The 12,343-nt window shown below is 37.6% G+C and overlaps 1 protein-coding gene across 5 annotated transcripts in view; it reads left to right on the forward strand.

Annotated features, from left to right (window-relative positions):
- NBEA (neurobeachin) overlaps positions 1–12,343 on the forward strand; it is an 858,254-nt gene that overhangs the window by 237,110 nt on the left and 608,801 nt on the right. The gene's annotated exons all lie outside the window — the stretch shown is intronic.

Genomic DNA, 12,343 nt, shown 5'->3' on the forward strand with positions numbered 1-12,343 from the left:
TCTAGTCTATTCCAAACAAGGGAAATCAAGCCTTTTTATTGTTTTATACCCCAAACTCAGAGAGAGGTAACAGACCAAGACTGATCAAAATGTAACCATCTACTCTTATAAAGTGCAAATTCAGAGTTTCAGATGGTTCTACAGTTGAAATATCAGTGGTCCTTTGGTTTTCATGATTGTGCTGATGCCCTTATGCTACTATTTTTGGCAAATTGATGGTACATACTTTACTTTGTTCTCTAATAAAAGCAATATTTATTATTTTCTGTGGAAACTGTAAATAGCATTGTTTTAGCTGGTTTGTCTAACTCTAGCAGTTAAAGCACGAGGATGGGAGACAGAGCCGGATTCTATTCCAGACTCTTCTTTGGTGACATAGTGTCAATCTTTTTGAGCCTTAGTTTCCCTGTTTGTAAAATGGTAAAACTTGTGATATTTTTAAAGCGCTTGAGTCCCTGAGAAGCCAGGTGCTATGTATATGCAAAATACAGAATTTAAATTAACAGATCAAAATAAGCTAAGATACCTTTAAACTCCATTAACATTTGGGATGACATCTAGAAAATGGTCCTGTAAAAACAATGTTGTCATGATATACAGTGAGACTATACATGTGTCTCATGCTATGTGTATTATATGAATAGGTGAAATACATAGATAATAGGAAATATGTCCTATGTGACTGGTATATGTAGGTTTTTCTGGAATTCAAAACAATCATATTCACTAGCAGTGAAAGAAAACAGTACTTAGTAGACTGTGTATTTTAATGCTTAGCGGAATGAAAGTTGCTTTAGTTCAGTGTTTTGTGTCCAGGATCCTGTCTCGTTTATTATGTTTGACTACAGAGGTGGTTGTGGTATATATTCACTGGCCAACACTTGCACTGATATTGTGCAATGAGATGTAAGCTTTCCTTTATAGAAAAATTAAATATCTAATCCTGATGGTTGTAACGATAATCTTGCAAACATTAAGGATAAATCAATTCAACAATTCCTACTGGAGTTTGCAGAAAGTCTGGGATCTGTGAACTCCAAAACCAAAAGCAGACAGTTTAAATAGCAACATTGTTAACTCTTTCACTGCTGATAATTTTATTAGAATCATACAACTACCAGGTTTCTCTCTCAATTCCAGATGGTCTGGTGCACATCCCCCATGCTGAAAGTGTTAGTTGTTTCACTTCCGAGCTGCCAAAAATCTCACTTCCTTCTTGTCAACTTCTATTATGCATTGTATATAAAGTTGCTGTTATACAGAGAACTAGAAAATGTAGTGACAGTGTATAATGAAGTATAATATCACAGTAAATGGTACTGACTGTATCACTTATTTTCATATTTAATTTAAAAACTCAAATAAAAAAGCTGCAGAATTTGTAGTCTGCCACATTAGAATACACAATTCTGGAAACTTCTCAAAAGGTTTGTAGGTCAGTTCAGGTAAGTATCCGGACATTGCCCAACTATATGAAAACTCTGTAGTTGTTATCCTGGGCTGGAAACACTAGAAGAGTGTTTTTAGAAGGTGGTTTTGGAGCTGCCCTTCTCCCAGTTAAGAGGACCGTTGGTACCCACTCCCTTGGGGGCCTTCCCGACTAGTCAATCCTTTCTACCGGCACTACTGGTCTCCTTGGGATCCATACAGCAGATTATACCAGTTACGTTCAAAAATGGAACTGACCCTCTTGTCCCAGCAGATACCAACTAGCTCTGTTGGAGTTTGCAGAGGAGGAAGTAGAACTGGAACCAGTGGTTCTGACGAGTATTTTGTTATTCTCACTAGATGATTACTCTATCAATCTCCTTCCCATCTGATGACCAGGCAGTACCAGGAGCTTTTGCAGAGTGTCAGCCAAGCTCCAGACTCCATTCAAGGAGCTCCGTGACACCCAATAGTCTATTGAACATTCTGTTACCCTCTGGCCCTCTTGGATGGTGCTCCCTGTCAATGAGGCCTTTCTGGAACTTACTAGTATTGGGTAGCATAACAATCTCCTGTGCCCCTACCCCAAAAAGTCTGAAAAACGTTCTGTGCCATCTAAAGGGACAGAGTTTCTGTTTAGCCACCCAACACCCAACTCTTCAGCAACACAGGCAGCAATAGAGAGGTCCAAGTTACAGCACCCCAAGATCACTCCAACTGACAAGAATACTAAGCACCTTGGTCTTTTGAGGAGGAAATTATTTTCATCTACCAGTCTCCAATTTAGAATTGCTAACTGCCAGGCATTATTAGCAAAGTGTGACTTCACAAATTACTCCACGTTTCTAGAATTTGGGGACAAATTTCCACAGGATGACATGCCCTAAGGAACAAAGGCAGATTGATAGCTAAGACATCATTTTAGGTGGCAGTAGATGCAGCTGATACTGCATGTAGACCCATCACCACAACCATATTTGAGGCATGAATTGTGGCTTCACTCTTGGGCGTTTCCAAGGGAGGTCCAGAATATCATCGAGGACCTCCCCCCACTCTGACCCCCAAAACACCACAAACAACCTTATAGCTCCAGACCTCTCTCATGCACATTTTACCAACAACACCCTTACAAACTGCCACATAAATGACAGGTGCAAAGACCCAGACATGTGAATGACGTGAATTCCTCCATGTCATCTGTTACTGCCCAATATCACTCGAGTTTCTTTTGATGGGGCACTCTAGTGGTGAAACCAACACCACAATGCATCCTCAACCTAGTATTCTGTCCTTATCCAATCACCTTTTGAACATATGGCCACATGGTCCATGTTCTATTGTTCCATGAAGGTTGTCATCTTAATCACCATCAGATCAGCAGAATGGCTGAGTGAATTGGGAGCACTCATAGCTGACCCACTGTACACCATATTTCATGAAGAGGAAGTCTCCCGTTGCCTCCATGAAAAATTCATCTCCACAGTAATTTTTGAGTTTCACATGAACAAATATATTCACATACGAGTATTCTTCCCAAAACCACATATGTTCAGTGAAGAAAAGACTGCACTCCCTCAGTGTTAGATGGTCCTTGGCCTTTTATCATAAAAGAATGAAACCAGTTAGGAAAACACCAAGACTATTTGATGTTATAGCAGAGTTATCATGAGGACAAGCGTCATCTACCCAGAGACTCTGCATGGATCTCTGGATGCATTATTCTCTGGTATCAGTTGGCCCGTATTCCTCCCCCATATAGAGTTGAGGACCTGCTCTATGAGAACACAAGCAATCTTGACTGCATCTCTTTGAGAGGTATTGATACTGGATATGTGTAGGATAGCTATGTAAAGCTCCACACCTTTATGAAGCATTAAGCCCTAGCCCAGGTGTCTTCTGCAGATCCAGCTCTGGGGACATCAGTATTTCAGATACCCATAACAACTGCATCCTCACACCCTCCCCCTGTTTGAATGCTGCTTACCAGTCACCCTCATGTGGAAAACATAGGGCTCAGCACTCGAAGAAGAAGAAATGGAGGTCTCTTAACTTTAACTGGATCCTCTTTGAAATGTGTGGTCCCTATCTGCATTTCACTGTCTGCTGTCCTTCCCCTCTGCTTCAGATTTTATCTGATTCATGGTAGGAGAAGGAACTGATGAGCCATTGGCCTGCACCAGCATTTGTGTGTTGTTTCAGAGAATGAGAAAGGTAATTGAGCAAGTGTGGATCACCGGATTCTGTTTGCTACAAATCTGTGATCTCAGGCACATGGATTGCATGCATGTTCATGCATGGAATACATATAGGGACCACACATCTCAAAGAGCCTGTGGTTACAGGTAAGTGACCTCAATTTTCACTGAAGTCAAAGCCTTTTGCAAAAACATGTCTATTATAGGGCTGTCAAGCGATTAAAAAAATTAATCGTGATTAATAGCATGGTTTAAAAAATTATTCATGATTGTGTGATTTATCACAGTGTTAATAATTGAACACCATTTATTTAAATATTTTTGGACGTTTTCTACATTTTCAAATATATTGTTTTCAATTACAACAAAGAATACAAAATATACAGTGCTCACTTTATATTTTTTTGCTATAAATATTTGCACTGTAAAAAAAACCTAAAGAAATAGTATTTGTCAATTCCTCCATTACAAGTCCTATAGTGCAATCTCTTTATCATGAAAGTTGGACTTACAAATGTAGAATTATGTACAAAAAACCTTCACTCAAAAATAACAGTGTAAAACTTTAGAGCCTACAAGTCCGCTCAGTCCTACTTCTTCTGCAGCCAGTTGTTCAAACAAGTTTGTTTACATTTGCTGGAGATAATGCTGCCCGATTCTTGTTTACGATGTCACCTGAAAGTGAGAACAGGTGTTGTAGCTGGCATCACAAAATATTTATGTGCCCAATGCGCTAAAGATTCAGATTTCCTTTAATGCTTCAACCACCATTCCAGAGGACATGTGTCCATGCTGATGACAGATTCTGCTCGATAATGATTCAAAACGGTGTGGAGCAGTGCATGTTCATTTTCATCATCTGAGTCAGGTGCCACCAGCAGAAGATTGATTTTCTTTTTTGGTGGTTTGGGTTCTGTAGTTTCTGCATCAGAGTGTTGCTCTTTTAAGACATCTAAAAGCATGCTCCACACCTCATCCCTCTCAGATTTTGGAAGGCACTTCAGATTCTTAAACCTTGGGTCAAGTGCTGTAGCTATCCTTGGAAATCTCACATTGGTACCTTCTTTGCGTTTGGTCAAATCTGCAGGGAAAGTGTTCTTAAAATGAACATGTGCTGGATCATCATCTGAGACTGCTATAACATGAACTATATGGAAGAATGTGGGTAAAACGGAGCGGCAGTCGTACCGTTCTCCCCCAAGGAGTTCAGTCACAAATGTAATTAACGCATTTTTTTAAAAAAGAGTCATCAGCATGTGAGCATGTCCTCTGGAATGGTGGCCAAAGCAAGAAGGAGCATAGAAATATTTAGCATATCTGGCATGTAAATACCTTACAATGCCGGCTGCAAAAGTGCCATGTGAACGCCTGTTCTCACTTTCAGGAGACATTGTAAATAAGAAGTGGGCAGCATTATCTCCCTTAAATGTAAACAAACTTGTTTGTTTTAGCAATTGACTGAACAAGAAGTAGGACTGAGAGGACTTGTAGGCTCTAAAGTTTTACATTGTTTTGTATTTGAGTGCAGCTATGTAACAAAAAAAATCTACATTTGTAAGTTGCACTTTCACAATAAAGAGATTGCACTACAACACTTGTATGAGGTGAATTGAAAAATAGTATTTCTTTTATCATTTTTACAGTGCAACTATTTGTAATAAAAATAATTTGAAAATGTAGAAAAAATCCAAAATCATTAAATACATTTCAATTGGGATTCTATTGTTTAACAGTGTGATTAAAACTGATTGATCACAATTAAATTTTTAAATCATGATTAACTTTTTTGAGTTAATTGCGTGAGTTAACTGCGATTAATTGATAGCTTTAGTCTATTACAATTAAATTTTTGATGGGGGGAAAAAGTTGAAGCAAATCATTCTGACTTTCTCACTTCGTTTCAATGATGTCAGTAGTTTTTATTTAAATGCTGATATTCATTTGCAGTTTGTATCAAATAAAATATTAAAATTAATATTGTATATATAAATATTCTGTGTTGTTGAAACAAAGCAATGTTTACCTTATCAAAACATTTTAACAGTATTGAAATGAAGCTATATAATAGTCCTAATTCTTTTTTGTAATTTTTGTTCTGCAGGCAACGTCAAAACATTCAGAATGGGGAAAAAAATTCAAATGTCAGAATTGTCTGTAGAACTAAAATTATTTTATGATCAGCTCTAATCTATAGCCACACATTCTCTTGCAGTTTGATGATAATATCAAAGTGTAAAACTGGCACAATATAGTTTTGGGGTGTCACAGGAGAAGCATTTTGATAAGGAATAAGGAAAGTTAGTGAGAAGTATGAAAGAATACAGTTATTCTTCTAGATGGCATGCCGAGGAATTACCTGAGTGAATTGGCTTTTGGAAATGATAGAAGGTTCTCATGTGTCGACTTCCATGCTGCCCCAAAACCAATGTCCTTTATCCCTCTTAGACAATTTAGTCAATTCATTTTTTCAGATGGGATCAGTAAAATAAATCCTTCAGTGTTGCTGGGGAAAGTTGTTTTATTGTAAATTCTTTTGATATATTCAAATGAATGAGGATACTTTATTCATTCTAGTCCTGATAAGACTGAACAAATTAATCTGAAAGCTGAATTTCAGAATGGTTACCCTATCGTCGATTAATCCCTCCTTGTCTCCCATGAATTGTTCAGAATTCTCAGTCTCAAGGATGCTTACTTCCACATATCTATCAGGCCAAGCCATGGGCAGTTTCTGAATTTCAGTATTGTGGGAGGATTGCCAAAAGGGAGAACTCTGTATTGGTAGCCTCTCTACAGTTTCGAGAGTCTTCAAAATGTCTTACAGTGTAGTAGTCTGGGAAACAAAACTATTCATATTTTTACCTTTCTGCATCATTAGCTGATGAGAAAAGCTTGGTCACCTTAGGAGTTTCAATTAGACATACTGGCAACATACTATTTTCTAATTCCTAGGATTGAAAATAAATTGAGGAAAATCCATTTTCACTACAATGAGGGTGATAATATTAATTGGAAATACTATGAACACAAAACTAAAACTGCGTTATCCATGAGACTGAATCTTAGCACTAACTCTGACAATATAATTAGTTTGTACTCACTCAAAGGGACACCATTAGTCTTAAACTGCTAGGTTGGATGGCATCATGATTAACCCTCCAGAAGTCCCATTCCAGAATTAGGCAGCAAGGCCTCCTGGTATTGCTGGCATGCTGATTGAATTTTGTCTTTGCTGAAAAATAGTTTTTGAATGTTTTATATCACCATGGCATTCTCACCGTGGCTTTTTTTAGATTTTATGGCTACTGGGGGGTACATCCTGCTTATGTAAATCCACTGTTAGAAAGTGGGAGGGAAACACTACTTTCTCAATAACATACAGTAAAACAAAGCATATTACTGCATTCTTAGAGGAAAAAAAGAAACTGAATAAAACCAAAAAGAGAATATATCCCAAACAGCTGAAGTATAATCCTGGGAGAATGCTGAAAGGTTTTTACTTGTTTGTCTTTGGCCAAGACAGGTGGAATGGGAAACTCTTCCCAAAGTTACAGATAAAGACTTTTCCCCTGTCTGAAGTCCCAGGAAACACCATGGAATTATTTTGCGACACCCCTGTGATTTTTTTATTTAACCTTGTTGGCATGTCTGATAGATTTCAAAACTCAAAATATATAAGTAGTTTAGGATATATAGTATAAATACAGTAATATTGTTGGTGAAAGACCTTTTTACTGAAGGAAAAATCCTGACTCTTACTATGAATGGATTGACTCAAATATATAGTTCTATTTCTCTAAGATAGTATTTTGAAGCTTGTTACTTCTCTGTGCATTCATACTTGTGTGATTTTGCTGCTCCTGGCATTGAGCTGTGCAACTGTCTTGAGAAGCCATGTTGGGGTCGTGCATGAGTGTTCTCATGTGAGAGTGACTTCATTGTCCTACTCCTATATAAGGAAGTACCTCCCACATCAAACTACCTCACTTCTTTGCTGCCACGCCAGAGGACTTGTTTCCTCAGAACTAGACCTTTCCTTAGCCTAGCTCAAGACCTTATTGTAAACAGTTTGAACAGGATAGGATAGTTTAATAGAAATCACCCTGCCCTTCGCCCAGGAGCCCTATGATCCTTACAGAGACTGTCAAGCCCTGAACCCAATAAGGGCTTTACGAGGCATGTCTCTTGACTTATGATCATATCAGAGACTGATGCCCACATTCAGTGAATTCTGTCAGGCTGAGGCCTACTGGGTAACCCAATGTATGATTTGCCATACCTTCACTTAACCACACCAGAAGGCTCCAGGTGCAACCGTCTTACCAATGCCTACAGCCCAAAATCACAATGGGCTTGTTGATGGTACTGAGGCTAACCTCTGGGATGTGATCCTCTGACACAGGACTCAAGACATTACTTGTTCCAGCCTTAGCACTTCTGTCTACCCTAAGCTGGACATTGGGATCTCTTCAGCATTGTACTGGCAGTGAGTCCCTTACATGGCACCACTGGCATAGTTTAAATCTATATTGGCACCAAAGACCAGAATGGCACTGTCTCTCAAGGCCTGAATAGCCGTGGCTCTGATGCAGGATGCATGTGTAATGGTGCTTATTCTTCACCTGGTGCTATTGCTCCACCAATTCCCAATTTATTCTCTGCTTCAAGATTTTAAGTCCAGTCAGTTGCCTCTTCAGGTAAAAGGGAAAAAAAGAGGAAACACATCTTCCCATAAGATGATCATAAACAGATGAAAAAGAGGAAGTATCATTTCTCCTCCTTCATACTCCCTGACTCATGAATGCATTTTAGTTTAAAGATTTACTCTACTCTTCAATTTTTTTTCCTGTCTACCTGTTTTTTTGTTTGTTTTTTTGACTGCTAAAATATGCTATTCCTTTGGAGCTATGCAAAGCAACAACGTGGAGTTCAATGGATGTTTTCATCAGGCACTACCCGTGGACTTAGCATTCTGCTCTGATTCCCAGTTTGGGATAGTTCTACAGACCATACTTAGCTAGAACTCTTCACCCACCATGCACCTGATATAGCTTGCTAATTTTTCACATGAAGTAATGCCCAGAGGCCCTTAAAAAAGAGTCACTTGTTCTTTGAGACTCACCTCTGTGCATTCACACTACCCTCCCAGCTCTGAGTTTTGTATAACATCAGGACTGTGGTTTGGGAGAAGGAATAGAGGTAGTTGGGAGATGCATTTCTTTATATGGCAAGATGATGTCACCCTCAGGTGAGAATGCTCAGGTACCCTTTGCATGGTCCTGATTTTTCAAGGCCGTTCTGCAGCTCAATGCCAGAGCACCAAATCCTACAAGTGTGAATGTACAGAGCTGACTATAGAGAACAGCAGTTACCGGCAAGTAAGCTCTTTTTTGTCATGGTGAGCTTCCAAAAATCTTCCAGCTAAACTGTTCTGTAACATTTTGGGAGAAAAAATTCCCCAACATGAACAAAATATCAACTTTATTGATTTGAGGTGCAAATATGCAATCTTAAGAAAAAAATCTATTTTGGTATTAGTGAAAGGTAATCTAGGAAATGTACAGTATTCCTAATTATTTCCTCATAATTCTTCAAAATGGAGTGGAATGGAAAAGTCATGAGAGAAACTATTTCAGTTTGGTTCCTCATTGAAGAAACAGCCTTTCTGTGTGTTCTGAGACCCCATGTATTCATCATTTTTATTCTTGTTACTTTAACAACTGCCAGGTTTATAGAAGATAGCATACTTTCTATTCTCTTAGACTTCGTTCAAAAGCATTCGAACCCTTACTTTTTTGAGCAAGATGACATGATAGATTAGTGTACTGCTATAAATCGATAATATACTAAAAAAGCCTAGCAGCAGGAACATCTTTTAGCAGTCACAAAAAAAGAGCAAGTCAGGTAGATAGGAACAAAAATAGAGAAGCTGTATGCCTGAGGCGCTATCAAAATTATACCAGACAATTAAGAAGTATGCCAAAGTCAAAAATATACTAAGATTCAGATTTAAGGCAAGTTTTCAAAACCATGATGAGGATGCTCAAATAAAAGGCTGCTCAATTCTGAACATTTATCTGTTAATGATTAATACCAAAATTTTATATAATATATACAGAAAATATAGTGTTGGTATCAACATCCCTAAATAATTGGATCTCAGTAACACCATATTATTCTCAATCCTATGCGTCTTATGGATCGTTGGAATATATTAATCAGGGTGGATTTGATTTAAATCACTAGTAAGGAAGACTCAATTTAATCATGATTTTCTACAAAAAAAGTAAAAGAAAAGGATTACTTGTGGCACCTTAGAGACTAACAAATTTATTAGAGCATAAAAAGTGCATTCTTGTTGGTTGTTATATCCTTTAATACATATTCTTCAGAGAGAGATGTAGGTTTCATTTTTAGAAGGTACACACTGTACATATTTAAACAGTGATTTATTTTGAAAACTTTTCAGATTAGTTTTACAGCTATATCAAAAAATGAATGTCTGTTTGGTTTTTTCATTTACCAAAGGTAACTGAAGCAGATAGTTCACCTCCCAATGACTTCATAAATATCTCCAATTCAACAGGTTAATCATTAATATTTGGAGGATTTTCTTACCAGGCTGTATTAGGAGGAGAATATCACCAGACAGACATTTAAATTGTTTTATTTAACTAAAACAACAACATTAAGTATTCTGGATATTTTTCTTCAACAGCAAACATATAATATTTTAACAAAACAAGCATATGTCGCTCGCTTCTCATATTTATCTCCAGTCTTCTTCTCCTTGTCCAGATCTATTCCGCCCCCAACAACCTTCTCTTCATTGAACTTTTTGAAACCTTGCACTTTTAGAGAGAGGTAAGGGATTAACTCTGTGTCCACAGATTTGCAGAGGGACAATATATTTTTCACCTCTGTATATTATTTATTTATGTTAACAAGCATATTACTTCTGAAGACACAAATCCACAGTTTGAGAACTGCAAAACTAAGCATCTCTGATGGTATCTTCTAGACTGAGCACTGAGTCCCATTGGGTAGATAGAAAGATTAACCTAAATAATCTATACAGAAGCCTGTGGATAAGATTTGGTCCCTAATCCTTGACCTATTGGAACTCATTTACAAAATTTTTCCTAAACATTACATGAATATATTGTCTCATACTATAGAATTAGAATTTATAATCCCTATTCCATTGAGGTATAATGTATCTTAATTAAAACTATCTTTAGATAGTTTTTTCCTCAAAAAGCATTTTATCAAATAAATCCAATTTAAATTAAAAAAAATTCCTTTATTTATTTTTTAAATCATTGATTTTTATCCATCCTGATATTAATGCCTCTACATATGACTGGTACAGATAATTAGGTATAGAAACACTTTGGCTCTAGTGATTTCTATATTAAAGCTGAAAATATGCCTAGAGTTCAGTTGTGTGAAAACCAATATGTTTTCAATAATAAAAATATTGATAGCTACATTAGAAGGGATAAAATATTGTAAAGGGCATAAACCCCCATTTGTCATGTTACAAGCCAATCACTAACTTCCTAGGGCTATGAAGAAATTTTCCCTGGGGGGAGATTATTCCATAGTTCATTTGTGGTTTTCTTTCACCTTATTCTGAATAATCTGGAACTGGCCATTGTTGGAGATGGGTTACTGAAGTAGATGGAACATTAATCTGATCCAGCATGGGAGCTCCTGTGTCCTACATTTCCTTAGAAATGCCATCTCCACAAAATTCTTCACTTTTAATCTTCCTTTTCCCCCTATCTCTCCTGTTTTGTTTACTCTGTTACACACAGAGCAACATTTTTATAAGAAGTACAAATCATCTACTATCTTAAAAATTTGTTTAGCACAGCTGAGCTCTTGGTGCAATATTTTGAATCCACAAAAGGCTCGAGATTTGTTCATTCTGGAGTAGCAAGATATCTATTGCAGACCCCTGTGTGTGACTGGAATCCATTAAATTGGCACTGCCTTTATCTCAAGAGTGAGGAAGATCAGATTCATAGGCTGAACATGTTGCTGACAGAAGAATTGGTCTTTCACCTGGATATGTCCTACTAGGCTGAGTTCTTAATTTTTACTTTTCAGCAGAAATCCTTGGATCATAGAGGACAGTCAAAGCAGTTTGGTGTTGAGAAAGGAGGGCCTTTTTTTAAAGGCTTGAGCCTCGGGAATGGGGGGGGGGGGAAAGACCAGTAATGTTCCAGTCTTTCTGATCCTTCTGCTTTACTGGATCCTAGGGATCATAGAATCATAGAACTGGAAGGGACTTTGAGAAGTCATCTAGTCCAGTCCCCTGCACTCATGACAGGACTAAGTATTATCTAGACCATCCTTGGTACACATGGCTGCCATAGAGAGTCCTTAGTTCTAACCATTCCTTTTAAATGGGAATAAAAAGAAGCTATGCTTCATACAGTCAAGCTCTCAAGAGATGAGCATTCTTATTTCAGAAATCTGTTGCTTGATCTTGCTGGTCCTCTGTTCCTAATCCTGGATTTTGATATTGCTGAATAGTCTTATATATAGAGAAGATCTGCAGAGGCAGTTCATGATAGACAAAGGAAGATTAGATTCCATTAAATTGAGTTATCTGAATGTAGTGCATTTGCAGATCCACATTGACCTTCTCTTTTCCAGAATAGGAGTTGTATAGGGGATGAGGCTTCTATAAACTTGTGGTTTTGGAGTGT

The sequence above is a fragment of the Caretta caretta genome, chromosome 1 (genome assembly GCF_965140235.1).
Source record: "Caretta caretta isolate rCarCar2 chromosome 1, rCarCar1.hap1, whole genome shotgun sequence".
Lineage (NCBI taxonomy): Eukaryota > Metazoa > Chordata > Testudines > Cheloniidae > Caretta > Caretta caretta.